General features: G+C 37.5%; 1 protein-coding gene across 1 annotated transcript in view; it reads right to left on the bottom strand.

Moving 5' to 3' along the window:
* LOC121407411 (NFX1-type zinc finger-containing protein 1-like) overlaps positions 1-15,215 on the bottom strand; it is a 34,279-nt gene extending 19,064 nt beyond the window's left edge. Inside the window, exon 1 of the mRNA XM_041598474.1 lies at positions 14,957-15,215. The gene's annotated coding sequence lies outside the window, so the exon portion shown is untranslated. The remainder of the gene's footprint in view (positions 1-14,956) is intronic.
* Between the last annotated feature and the right edge of the window lie 368 nt (positions 15,216-15,583).

Here is a 15,583-nt window from a genome sequence, read left to right as displayed (position 1 = left end):
AACATTTTGTGAGTGCATGTCGGACCCAAAACTGCTCAAAAGCGTGATTTCATGTACAAAGTCAATGCAAATTGTGTTTTCAACCAAAAATCATAAATTTATGATTATTTCTACTTTGCTGGTCTAAATGGATTTATTTTATACTGTTTATTTGAATTTGAATGGTATTTTATTTAAAAAACACATGGCAGCCCAAAGCTGGATTGGATGGAAATTAAATCACATAATACATTACAACAAAAATATACATATAAAAACCATAACATCTTTAAATCAAGAACAAAGTTTTATTACAATGGGAGGAGAAAGAAAGAATTAGAAGGAAAATAAGGTCTACGGTATCCTTAGAAGTTCGTGTATCTGTAGAAGTTCGTGTGTTTGTGACCAATAACTTCAGTCCAGTACCTCACGATCAAAATCGAGTGTCCGGAGAGAGAATAAGTGGACTTTGTAGTAAATGCTGGGAGATACCGATTTGGGATGTACACAGAATTCAACAGAAATCAAGTCATATATGTGGAATGTGATTATGTTAAAACAGTAGTCAAAATTCGCTTGTTTGTTATGTTAAACCCCTCACACCTGACCGAATGTAAGCGGACGAAGGGTGACGAATGGAAAAATGAACGAAATGCACGCGAATTCAACGAAAATTTCAGTCAAATCATGCGATCAGTAACTATTGTCAAATTTTATCAACGAACGGTAAGCGAAGGATAAATATGACATGCAAAGGATATCGATTTTTCGGTTCACCTCTTTGAGAAAATTGCTGCCGAAGGCGAGCGAAGGGTTGATATAACCCAATAAGACGAAAGAACAGTGAGCAGTGGTTTTATATGGCGTGCGATTAGAAACGAAGACGAGGGAATAGATCAGGCAATCTTGTTCGTTGTGTCATCGTGTTGCTTTGTTACGGGTTCTTTCGAGATCGGTCCACTTTGGCAAAGAGGGACTATGCGCGACAATAACACACAAACGACAAACGAACGAATACAGCAGACTAAATAAGAGATGCGAATTCAAACAAATGACCAACGATTTTTCAATTCGTCGAGAAATTTTAAACATGTTCAAAATTTCCGAGCGAATTTGAATAATCGCAGCTGTTAGTTCCGGAGGTTTACGAACCCAATTACGAAGGGTAAATATGATTTACTATCAGTTACCATTGAAAACGATGTTTCTTTTTTTAATGCATTTCGCCAGCCATCGCAAGGCATATTTCAGGCAATTCGGTTAGGTGTGAGGGGGGCTTTACACGAAATTCGAATTACAATTTCATTTCATTTTTTCAGCGTGTTTGTCCCATTGAAGACACTGTTAGAAAAAAAAATCGCATCGAAATCCAAAACCCGAGTGATTTCGCACGCGCACGCGACCCGATTGTTTAGTATAAGCCGATTAAGAGGGAGTAGGCTGTGGTGCTTCGATCTTCCGAGTATGTAGAGGCATGGAGGTAGAACCTCCATGGTAGAGGCGACTTTTGCTTCTGCTGGTCATAGAGTTGATATGCCCATCCCATTTCAGGTTGGACTGAATGAACACTCCGAGTAACTTGATGACATTGCAGTGCTAGATGATGTGCTGATCAAGAACAAGGGAGGTGGGAACTGGACAAACTCTCACGAAGCTAATGTCCATGGTTGCATATTACTTGGCGTTAAGTCACATGTTATTCAACTTGGCCCACTGGTGAAATTCATTCAGAGCTGATTGAAGTTGAGATGGAGTATTAAAGACTTGCGACTTTCTATTAATCCCAAGTTTTCGCCTGTGCAACCCAGACGGGCCTTACGACGGTATATTGATTTTGGAAGAGACCTTTGGGCCCGTCGTTATGGTCGTAAAACTCGGTCCTGCAATGCAAATTGTGTGACATGAGAATTTTTTTCGTTTCGCATCTGCAACGGAAACATTCAATCTGCGTTTTGTGTGCAAAATTCTGGTTGCTACTATGGTAACAGCGACATATCCGATTTAGGACGACTTTCCAGAGCCACATTTGGTTCCTCCCAGAGCTCGAAAGGCCGCCCGAGGGGCCCACTTCCATTGAAGAGTGGATACCAGGCGCGACCACGCGTAAAAAGGGAAAGAGTGGGCAAGTACGTTAAGTATAGGCCTATGTAACGTTATAGTGGTGTCAAAAACGATGTTTTAAAATACAAAAAAGGGGATATATTTCCAATACTTGTAGAGTTTCACAAGCCAAATACTTGTTAAGGGATGCATTCTCATAATCTGGAAAAGACTTGCTTCCCTTGTTTAGGGTGCTTTTCGAAACCCCATGGTCGCGCCTGGTATCCACTCGTCAATGGAAGTGGTCCCCCGGGAATTTGAATCTTATCCCCATTTCTGGGGAAAGTAAAACATACTGTACATTACATTGTCTGTTAGAGGCATATCGTTTGTGTAGGAGGAGCAAGAAAAAGAAAAAAAAAACGCAAAGTCGGATGGTGTTCAGACAGATAGGCCTATTGCATATGCTGTGTACATATCAACGCATCCGAAGTGGTTTCGGCTGAGGAGGTGATCGGACCCATGGAATCAATTGCCAGTGATCCACCAAAAATCCACGTTAGATGCAATATCAATTCGATGGACTGTAATGATCTATATCTAAGCCTTAATTCAGTAAGTTTTTCCTCACTCAATATGTACTCGATTTGTTTGAAAAACCACTTTCTGATCCATGTCATAATCTATATTGTAGGCCCAGCACTTTTAATATCTCCAGCCAGTTGTCATAGTAGAGGCTCGGCGCTGGCTCAGGGGGCATACGCTGATGACCAGTCGTACATCCATGAAAGCGGGATTTAATCTCGCAGCATTGTGCGGGTGTCATGTGAAAGAATTTTGCACACGAAAAGCAGATCTATAGGGCCTGTAACACAAAGCCTAGCAATGATTGTAGAGCAGTTTTCTACGTTTGATTCCATTGACTATAATCTTAAAAATTGAGTGTATGATTAGTCGTTAACTTTTGTGTTACCGGACCCTAATGATACGTCCCCGAGGTTTGCGAAAACTCCGTATTGTCAAGTCGTCGACGTACTTGAAACATTATTTGGGACCTTTCGCAATCTTCACCGACGCTAATATTGGGGTCCCCTTACACAAAAGTTAACGCTTAATCATACACTTGATTTTTATGATTGATTGTACATTATAGTCAATAGAATCAAACGTAGAAAACTGCTGTACGATCAATGCTAAACTTTGTGTTACAGGGGGGTTACAGGCCCTACAGATCTGCTTTTCGTGTGCAAAATCCTTTCCCGCGACACCCGCACTATACATACATGTATATTATGACTGATGGCTGGAGATATTCGAAATGCAGGACCTAAAATAGATTATGACATGGATAAGAAAGTGGTTTTTCAAACAGATCGAGTACATATTGAATGAGGAAAAACTTACTGAATGAACGCTTAGATATAGATCATTACAGTCCATCGAATCGATATTACATTTAATGTGGATTATTGGTGGATCACTGGCAATTGATTTCATGGGTCAGATCAACCTCTCTCACTAGCCAAAACCATTTCTGTACACAGCATATACATGTACAATACGTTTAAGCACGGACCCTATAGGGTCCATGGTTAGAGCTAACAGGTTTCTTTGTTCTATTGTGTACGCCTTCTACACAAACGATATGCCTCTAGCACACGATGTAATGGGCATTATGTTTTACTTTCCCCAGAAATGGGGATTAGATTCAAATTCCGGGGGGACCACTTCCATTGATAAGTGGATACCAGGCGCGACAATGGAGTTTCGAAAAGCACCCTAAACAATGGAAGTAAGTCTTTTTCATATTATGAAAATGCATCTCTTAATTAGTATTTGGATTGTGACACCCTACAAGTATTGGATATGTCAGTATCCCTTTTTCAGCATTTTAAACATCGTTTTGACACCCTTATAACGCTACATAGGTCTATACGTAATGTACTTGCCCACTCTGTCCCCTTTTACGCGTGGTTGCTCTTGGTATCCACTAATCAATGGAAGTGGGCCCCCCGGGCGGCCTCTCGAGCTCTAGGAGGAGTCAAATGTGGCTTTGGAAAGTCGTCCTCAATCGCATATATCGCTGTTACCATAATAGCAACCAGAATTTTGCACACGAAACGCATATTGAACGTTTCCGTCGCAGATGCGAAACGAAAAAAAAATCTCATGTCACACAATTTGCATTGCTGGCTAGAGTTTTACAACGGGCCCAAAAAGTCTCTTCCAAAATCAACTACCGTTGTAAAGTAGCGTCCGCGTCCTCAAACGAAAGGTCGGGATTAACAGCGTATGTTTCTACTCGCAAGTGTGTGATCGTCATGGCCCATGCTCATCGCATCATTGATCATAGCAGAGGACACCACAGGACCCAGCTTTGTCCCCTTAGGTATACCTGAGTTCGAGATAACAAGGTTCATAGAGAACACCTTTGTACCTCACTTGTTGTTGCCGATTGGAAAGAAATTAAGAAATCCATGGTACAAGTAATGGAGCGATTCCCATGTTGACCATTTTATGTTGAAATATATATTTTAAAAAAAGACGACGCCAGCCTTCTAAGCTAGGCCATTGCTTATGAAATTTATGAACGGTTGTACGTAGTAGATATTGCCTTATGTTTGTTAATTGAAGCTGTTCGTTTTTCAGCGGAATTACTTTATGACTTAATCATGGAAGATTAATCAATAATAAAGAATTAAATAAATATATAGAAATCATATTCATATTTAAAGGACAAGTATATGTTTCAATTGGACGGTGGATGGAGTAACGGCCAACAATTATACTACTTTAGCAGTAGTGAGAGTATTATTCTTTAATCTGAGCAGATTGAATAACCGATTTTCTTTGACATTTCTGTTAATTTCAAATTACATTTTATACTGATACTCTTGATATTTATCAGAACAAATGAGGATTTATATTCTTAGGTGAATGTTCTCTTGTTATTTCTCTATTGGAAAGCCGTTTGAGTAAAAAATCGGTCTAGTAGTATAGTCACTAGTAAACCATGTAAACGTTTTGCATGTTCTAGGTGGGTAGACATTCATACCACAATGCATATCATATTCTGAAATAGGATGTGCAGTATACCATCATGTGATCTTAATTGTGTCTGGATATACATGTATTAATATATATTATTTACAGAAATGTTGAAGTTTACTTGCAATATGTAAAGGAATAAATGAAACTTTCATTGTAAAGGTGAAAGTTTCGGATGCGTTTTTTTATTTTTTGACGAATCGTCAAATACTCAACTGAAATAACTCTATGGTTTATATCGTTCTTATATTTTTGTTTCATGTAGTAATGCGTAAAAGACAGCTAGATATAGTTGATGATACGACATCTTTTCGTTTCCAACCTACAGTGGGAAATCACGTTGTAATTTTTTCAAACGTATTCCCCTGAAACTTTTACGTGGATTTACTCAGGCAAACTGCATTGCTATCATTTACATTTATTGTTACATCTTGAAATAGTTAATGTTTACACGATATATGGGACCTTGGAATTCATGTTTCACTTGTATTGTATGAAAGAGAGAGATAAGAACTTATGATGGGAACTTATGATGCGAAATGATGCGAACTTTAAAGCATTGTTTTCATATTTATGTAGACATTGCCAATAAAGTATATTTTTACAGCATATTTATCTTTAGTATCTTATATTTGTTTTCTTTAAACCGTTTACACGAATTCTGTTTCTTTTGAAAATCTATTTGGAGTATATACAATTTGAGAAAGATTATAAGATACATAACCTTTTGATACTTGATATGATTGTTGCAAGAGCGGAAGAGCCAATGTTTGTTGAATAGGATTGACAAGACAACTCACTGTTTTGAATGGATTCCAAGCGAATAACAAAAGATTATATAATGTATCCAAACATTTACAGATCTAAGTAGGCAGTGCACTCCCAATTAGTAAATGCTGAGTGCTGACTACTGAGTTTACCTCAACTCTAAAGGAATTTATTCCTTGAAATGCCACCGCGCTGTAAAAGGCTGCGGGGCTAAAGCCAGGGTAATAATCTCCAAGTCCTTTGGAAGCGCATAGAGACGTTATTTATAATGTGTTATGCGCTATACAAGAACTGTCTATTATTGTTATTATTATTATATCTTTTCAAGAAAATATTACCCAAAATAAAACACTAATATTCTTTCATGCAGTATATGCAATTTAGTTATTGCACAACCAGTGTTCATACGCGGCGATACAGGGGCGTCATCCCCGTAAGATTTTTCAAGCCCTGAAACAAAAAGTAGAAAAGAAAAAAATTGGAGTACCCAGAAGAACGAAGTATGCCTATACAATGCAAGGGAGGTTTCTGTGTGAAGTAACTAGACATTACCCATTCGGCAATGGGAGTCAATATTTTGGCATTATTATTACTTGACTTGAAATTAGGGCCCCTAAGAAATCCTGGATCCACGCCTGGCTCCCGCTCAAATAATTCTTGCAGGGCCTACTCTGATTAGAAGTTAAACGAGATTGAAAGCATCAAATGGTTAAGATAGAAATCGCTCGCGCTTCGCCCTCACATTGATTATTTTTTAAAGTGATATTCATGAAAACATCATTATAAAACTATTATTCAATTGCCTCTTCTTCATGTGCCTATGAAAAAAGATAATTTAACATGCATTTAATGCACTTATGATTGCCTGGGGGAGGGAGGGGCCGCCATTTTTCCGAAAAGTACACAGGGGCGCCAAAATCAGGTCGAATTTGGGCCTCCCCCTCCCTACGAAATCCTGGATCCGCGCCTGAACTCAAGTCAGTAAGTATGACACTCCAAACATTGTATCTCACTTGAGACATAAAACTGGCTAGATATTCTGTGATAATTTTTTTTTTTTTTTTTTAAGGATGTTTTATTATATTCTCTCAAATCAACATACATAATCAGATTCTATAAACAATTTGTACAAACTATTTGAAACATAATTATAAATTATACAATAAATCCATTACAATATAATTATACAACTTATACATCAAACTTCAAAAATACTAGAAATTAATATACTAATGCGTTTCAGCAATTACAAAATGAAATATTAACAAAATATATGACATGATCAGAGAGAAAAAAAGATAAAAATGTTGTTCCACCTCCCACCCCCCCCCCCCTCCCCTCCGTCCCCAGGTTAGGAGCATTCTCCCCTTTATGTCTATACTCTACATGGAAGGGACTGCAATTCTCCGTATTGGTTTTTTCTGTGTTTTTATCTATTTTGTTTTGTGGCTTTGTCTCTCGTATATATACCTTTGCCTCACTCTCCCTATTTATTCTTTTAATTAAGATTTTCCCATTTCCTTAAATGAAGAGACATCTTGCCCCTACCTAGCGCCAGCCTTCTTTCTTCCCATTCTTCTTCTTTAAATTTCCTTTTAATTTCATCCATGGTTATATGTGCACCCTTTTCCCTCCCTTTGAAGATTAAAAATTTAACAAAGATTAAAAAGTGATTGATTAAGCGTTCTTTTCCTTCGTCCTTTAATTCTACCCCTACAAGAATTTCCTCCCAGCTTAAATTACCCGTAGAAATAAAACCAAACATCTCCTTACAATTATCCCAAACCAGACAAGCATATTCACATTCCAAAAAAAGATGGCGATATGTTTCCTCCTCTTTTTTACAATAACAACAAAGGTTATTTTGTGAGATTTTAAAACGGAACAAGTGATGATTTGTGTAAGCAATGCCGTGTAACATTTTAAACTGAAATTCTCTTAATCTACTGTTCAGAGTACATTGTCTTGGTCTCATAAAAATGTGTTCAATCTTTTCATAAGAGAAACTATATTTGTTTTTTAACCTTTCGAAAACATCAGGTATTGAGAAGTTGCATTTCATAAAATTTGCATAAACGTTTTTAGATACTAACTCCTCCATTGACAAAATTCTTTTTCCAGATATAAATGATATTTCTTCCCTAAGAGAAGCCTCTTTGCTATCTATTTTCATATTTCGTTTCCAGCTGACTGGAAAAGTTTTATAAATTGACTCTATCAGATGAAAATCATTTATGTTTAAACCCTGTCTTTGGAAGTACGAAAATGGGGTAGAATCGATTGTGAATGGAGAAAGTTTTATTTGCACATCTTTGATTTGTGTAAAGAAAATCATATTGGTCTTAATGTTTATTCGGTTACCAGGAAGGAAAACCGTTGCGCAAATTCACTACTGTATTAAGTTGCATTATTGATTTTGATAAATGGGGTGTGTCAGGTGAAATTTTCGGGGTTTGTGGACAAAGTTGGGGCCCACAATGTCGAAAGAAATGTGGACGATTTTAATTTCAAAATTAAGAAGTCCAATTATTCCTATTATATTAGTGTCCCTTAACAGCTCATGTTGATTCATGTTGACTAAGTGGTTAGTTCCTCCTATCGAATGTATAGGAACAGAAGTGATCAACATGTCAATGTTTCTTCTGGTAGGAGGCTTGGTTGTTACCTTTTGGCCCTCAGCACCCTTCTGGCCATATTTTTTTCTCTGAACACAGCGATTTTCGTTCCTTGGTTTCTGAATACTTCAAAATAGATAATCCATTTTGAAACAAAGAAATTCCAAAGCTAGTGTATGGCTACGCCTTCATGACATTTAAGAGTTTCTTTTTGGACACAAATGTTGGCATGTAATAATTATCCAATTGATGGAGGTTAATTCAAACTTCTACTCTTGGAATGCAACATAATTGTCATGATCACACGGCCACATGGCATATAGCTGCAAAGCTAGGATCCACTTAAGCTGCAGAGCAAAGAAGTGGTGATGAAAGTTGGAGAACGTGAAAATTATGTTGAAGGATATTCATTGTAAATATTGACAAGGAATCAATATGAGATTCATTCTCAAATTAGTTATATTTTGCTGGAGGGAAAGCCCATATTGAGGAAATTGGTGATAATTGGAAATATTTAAAGTCTTGACTATACAGAATTCTCGAAATAAATTGTCTTTAAGGAAGTTTCATTGTTTTTGTTGTTGTTTTCAAAGCAAAATTGAATATTGTCTCAAACGAAATGAATACCAAAGCTTACAGTCGTGTTTATGCCTTCAGGACGATTGGAAGGAATTTCGATATGAAGTTGTGATCCAATGAATACCCTACTGAAATTTTAGTTAATGTATAAAACCACCTGGTTTTAGTATAGCTGCATGTCTATAGAGCATAATAGAAGTTATGAAATTTGGAGAAGTTGATGAAAGGATTGAAATTAAATTATCACAATTTGAATATGAATATTGTATTGAAATATACTTGTATATGCATATCTTTTTCTTACTAAAAATCCAGAAATTCGCAACAGGACAGGTATGATATAACTTGAAAAAAGTTTTGACAAGTTAGAGAGCTGAAAACACTGAGTAAAATACAACAAAGCGTCGATAGCATGGAATGATTAGTGTTGATAAATAAGGTACATTCTGACTTAACTCCGCAAATCAAGAAGAAAGTAGTCGCTATCTTATTCAATTGTATAAAGAGAAGCTCCATATTCTAGGATAGAGTCGGCTTATACGACATTAAGTGGCATTTTGACTGTAATCCAAGCAATGTTAACCCATGTGATCGCAAGTTCAAATAAATTGGTTTACAAGGTTTGAAGAAAATATTAAACAAACCGATTGTTAAGAAGGAAGTTATAACTCCAGACATTTTGAAAGCAGTTGTTGAGAAGTATGGGTCTTCAACAGTCTCTCAGATATTCGATTATGTGCTATGAGATTGAATTCCTACGCAGGCTTTCTACGATTTGATGAAATGATACATATTCGTAGATGTGACTTAGACTTGTATTTTCCCATCTGAACATTTTCATAATGAAAGGTACAACTGATATTTACAGGCAAGGAGCTTGGGTTCTTATATAGGTGCTACAAATTCCCTCACCTGCCCAGTATTAGCATCGCGGAAATATTGGTTGCAGCGAGGCTTAACGATATCTCTGAAGAAGTAATTCTTTTCATGCCTGTAAATTACTGTAAATCAATTAATACACTGGATTATTTTAAGCATTATTGAGATGCTTTAACCATGTTAATTGGCGTCAGGAGGGTTGAATCCAAAGTGTTTTGGCATGCATAGTCTCCGAAGTGGCGGAGCCACAGCAGCAGCAAAATTTTGTGTTCCTGATCAAGAAGCATGGAAGGTGGAGGTCGGAAACTGCTTAGAATGGATATATTATAAGGAAAAGTTGAAGGATCGTCTTTAGTTTCTATGAAAACGGGGCTTCAGAATGAAATTTTACCGGGTAATTTAGCATCAGTATGATTATACATATAACATGTTACAGAGGGATTGCATGTGTTCAGATAAAAATTGTTCAACGAGAAATGTTGTATTATCATGTTGTATCATACATCAAACCTTGACGAAATTTGAAATGATTGTGTTCTCTAATTCTTTTTTCTTGTTTACCCGTTCTTTGATTCACTGACATGGGGAGCTGAGCTATGTTTAGCTTGTCTTGCCGTCGAAGCTTGGTGCTCCCCCTTGAAATAGGTATGTTTTTGTAAAGTATGTAAATTACACCTCGGACAACTTAAAAATAAAATTGGCGAAGCAAAATCATAAATAAGGTTGAAAACGGTAAATTATCCTATTGGGCTTTAAACAGGCCATTAGACGAAATGGCAATAGACTAAATGAAAGTAGACCATGTGGTGAAGATGGTAGACCAAATGATAGTAGACGAGTTGGCAATTGGACGAATTGGCATCAGACGAATTGGAAATTTACGCCCAAAAGGGACCCCCGAGGAAGGAGAGGGAAGGGTCTGAAAATTTGAACCCCATCATTTTTGGTCCAAAGGGATCAATTTCGGTATTAAAAAAATCCTTCGGAATTACGACACATACCGCACTATTACCCACTTAATTACTTTGTGATTAATACAGACAACACCTCTTTCTAATTCGCAGACTACATCCCTCCCAAACACACCCGTAAAACGCATACACAAGCACACACACCCTTAAACTTGCAGACATACACTTAATTCCCTGACAACGAACGTGATTCTCATGTATTCAAAATCCTCTCAATGTGAAGCATAGATGATCCTAATTTTCAGTCATCTAGATATACTTATTTAGCATGGGCGTCACTCCGACTTCGGGCCTTGTCATATTTCAAAGTCAACCTAATTACCCCTCCCGAAAAGCATTGTTTTGGCATGTCGGAAAATTATTATGCGCCTTTTGTCAGAACGTAAATCAATCAAAATACAAAATTTTCCAATTATTGGGGGCACATGTAGCCTATAGACGGTGCCCCCGCCCTTTAATATGGGGTTTTTGGGGGACGTGTTCCTGTTTGACACCCATCATGTCAAGCAGTTTTTGCACGACGGATTCAAGAACACGGTATGAATGAAAATGCCGTTCAAATGGCAATAAACAGCTGGGAGACCTTTCTTCGAAAACTAATAAACCGGAAAAGCAGTTCCGTTCTAAGTTTATGAACTGATAAATTATGTCGCTAATTATCCAGAATCCAGGACGAAATTCTTGTTTTGATTCACCAATTTTAAATTTCTTGATTGTTCATTGTCATGAAAGACATTTCATAATAGGCCTACATTTTTTTATGTATGTAGATCCGATCGTGTGTAATGGAGCAAAAACTCACTATTTATACGTTTCATCTTTTGGGATGCACTGTGTAACAAATCATTGGCATTACACTCACCACCATTACCCTGCTCAACACCTTGAGAGAAGCTGCATTAGATTCCACCTTGACATCGACAACAATAAAAAAATCTTTGGTCAAACGTCCTGCTGCATAACAGTAGACTTCATAAAAGTTTGCGACGAATAGTAAAGGAAATCAAAATACAACTCTTGATTCGTCATTAAAATGAATGTTTTCAGCTATCTGCGTGAAAATATTACGAGCGTCGAGCTATTCGAAGTCGCCAGGTGAACTAAACGGCAACGGATTAGGATAGTGTTTTGATCGAGAAATGAGATATGTAAAAGCAATGAGACACGGGGAATATCACGTGGAATTCCCCGCAAATGTATGTTGACTCACACATGGTTTGTTATAGCATACAGACCTGTTACCATGGTGTCAGCATGCACGAAGAAGAAAAGACTACACAACCAACATTCATTGTTTGAGAAAAAAAAATATCATTATTTTAATTTTTTGCTTGTCAATTTTTTTATGCGTCCCCCCCCCCTAAATTCACGTTGACCCCCCTTCAGACGTGTGTTGTCCCCCCCTAAAATTTAGGTTGAAGACCTTTTTTTTTTTTTTTTTTTTTTTTGCTTGTCAATTATTTTTATGCGTCCCCCCCCCCTAAATTCACGTTGACCTCCCTTCAGACGTGTGTTGTCCCCCCTAAAAGTTAGGTTGATGACCTTTTTTTTTCTTTTTTCTTTCTTGCTTGTCAAAAATTTTGGGTTAGCAACTACTAACATTTAGGTTGATAACCTTTTTGGGGGGCGCTTTTCAAATTTTTTTACCTGTGTCCATCCCAAAATTTCAGGTGGACATCCCCTAAATTTTTTTGGCTTCCGCCGCCAATGCCCAGAGGACTTGACAACTCCTAAAATGACAACTTTTCCGGAGAACAAGTCTCATCAGCTACCCCCTGGGAAGCAGGGGGTACTGGGGATGCTGCGTGTATTATTCTCCATAGGCATGAACTAAAATTTGTATAGAAACCTTTTCATTTTTTGTTATTTTATATTGTCAAATTTATCATGACTTAAATGACCTCCATTTTTTGGTAAAACTTTTGGGGGGAGGTGCTTGTCAAATTTACCGCACCTTCTGTAAAACTTTACCGCAGGAACACTCCCCGCATGTATGACAACTCCCTCGGAGGATAACTTACCCGGAGGACAAGTCTTACGCATGATAACTCCCCGTAGTCGGGTTAATTTTAAATACCATACAGACGGTCTTTTTTATTCAGACAATACCCTGATTACCCTCCCTTTTCAACGATATATTTGGAGGAAAAAAATGAAAGCTAGACAAATTTATTTGTATCACTTGCCAAGGACTCGTTTGGCACTTACGCACGGCCCTGGGAATGATTTTTTTTCAGTAGGAGTGCCGAAATCTCTCCTTAAAGGTGGGGGACACAATTGAGTTTTTCATTGTTTTATATGATATATATACACATATACATATACATATATATATATATATATATATATATATATATATATATTGTGACTTGTGAAAGAAATGAATAAAGAAGACAATGGGGACAAAGGCGTAGATAAGCGTAGCTTAAATCAAGGCTCTCTATAGAGCTATCTATCCTTTGGAAAAAAAGATGATTCTGAAAAATGTCTCTGCCATGAATCGAACCCGGGCCCGAGCTTGGAACGTGCTTTAACCACTAGAAGCCACAAGACCACAGAGACGGGTTACTTGCTAGGTAACCCCTTTTCTATTTAAATCACCAATTTCTCCAAAGGGTAGATAGCTCTGGGGAACCTTGATTTAAGCTACGCCTACCATTGTTCTCTTCATTCATTTCTTTCACAACTCACAACATTATATATATATATATATATTGTATAGTGATAGGCACATCTTTATTTATTCTTATAAAAGAACATACAGTGCGTCCCACAAAAAACGAAACCGCGATTTATCGATGATTTATCATAACTTAATCACAAATACAATATACAAATGGCCAACCATTTTAAAGCTGAGAATCTCTTCTTTCATTTGAAATTACTTAGATTACTTTTCATGCACGCATGAGTGAGCAAAATCAATATGAAGAGGGGATACCAAAAAGTCACTTGGGTGGCTGTATCTGGGTTTCAAAAAGAAACCTAGAATAGATTAAACAGGCCATTAGACGAAATGGCAATAGACTAAATGAAAGTAGACCATGTGGTGAAGATGGTAGACCAAATGATAGTAGACGAGTTGGCAATTGGACGAATTGGCATCAGACGAATTGGAAATTTACGCTCAAAAGGGACCCCAGAGGAAGGAGAGGGAAGGGTCTGAAAATTTGAACCCCATCATTTTTGGTCCAAAGGGATCAATTTCGGTATTAAAAAAATCCTTCGGAATTACGACACATACCGCACTATTACCCACTTAATTACTTTGTGATTAATACAGACAACACCTCTTTCTAATTCGCAGACTACATCCCTCCCAAACACACCCGTAAAACGCATACACAAGCACACACACCCTTAAACTTGCAGACATACACTTAATTCCCTGACAACGAACGTGATTCTCATGTATTCAAAATCCTCTCAATGTGAAGCATAGATGATCCTAATTTTCAGTCATCTAGATATACTTATTTAGCATGGGCGTCACTCCGACTTCGGGCCTTGTCATATTTCAAAGTCAACCTAATTACCCCTCCCGAAAAGCATTGTTTTGGCATGTCGGAAAATTATTATGCGCCTTTTGTCAGAACGTAAATCAATCAAAATACAAAATTTTCCAATTATTGGGGGCACATGTAGACTATAGACGGTGCCCCCGCCCTTTAATATGGGGTTTTTGGGGGGACGTGTTCCTGTTTGACACCCATCATGTCAAGCAGTTTTTGCACGACGGATTCAAGAACACGGTATGAATGAAAATGCCGTTCAAATGGCAATAAACAGCTGGGAGACCTTTCTTCGAAAACTAATAAACCGGAAAAGCAGTTCCGTCCTAAGTTTATGAACTGATAAATTATGTCGCTAATTATCCAGAATCCAGGACGAAATTCTTGTTTTGATTCACCAATTTTAAATTTCTTGATTGTTCATTGTCATGAAAGACATTTCATAATAGGCCTACATTTTTTTATGTATGTAGATCCGATCGTGTGTAATGGAGCAAAAACTCACTATTTATACGTTTCATCTTTTGGGATGCACTGTGTAACAAATCATTGGCATTACACTCACCACCATTACCCTGCTCAACACCTTGAGAGAAGCTGCATTAGATTCCACCTTGACATCGACAACAATAAAAAAATCTTTGGTCAAACGTCCTGCTGCATAACAGTAGACTTCATAAAAGTTTGCGACGAATAGTAAAGGAAATCAAAATACAACTCTTGATTCGTCATTAAAATGAATGTTTTCAGCTATCTGCGTGAAAATATTACGAGCGTCGAGCTATTCGAAGTCGCCAGGTGAACTAAACGGCAACGGATTAGGATAGTGTTTTGATCGAGAAATGAGATATGTAAAAGCAATGAGACACGGGGAATATCACGTGGAATTCCCCGCAAATGTATGTTGACTCACACATGGTTTGTTATAGCATACAGACCTGTTACCATGGTGTCAGCATGCACGAAGAAGAAAAGACTACACAACCAACATTCATTGTTTGAGAAAAAAAAATATCATTATTTTAATTTTTTGCTTGTCAATTTTTTTTATGCGTCCCCCCCCCCCCCTAAATTTACGTTGACCCCCCTTCAGACGTGTGTTGTCCCCCCCCTAAAATTTAGGTTGAAGACCTTTTTTTTTTTTTTTTTTTTTGCTTGTCAATTATTTTTATGCGTCCCCCCCCTAAATTCA

This window comes from Lytechinus variegatus, chromosome 2 (assembly GCF_018143015.1).
Source record: "Lytechinus variegatus isolate NC3 chromosome 2, Lvar_3.0, whole genome shotgun sequence".
Taxonomy (NCBI): domain Eukaryota; kingdom Metazoa; phylum Echinodermata; class Echinoidea; order Temnopleuroida; family Toxopneustidae; genus Lytechinus; species Lytechinus variegatus.
This window is presented reverse-complemented; position numbering and strand designations above follow the sequence as displayed.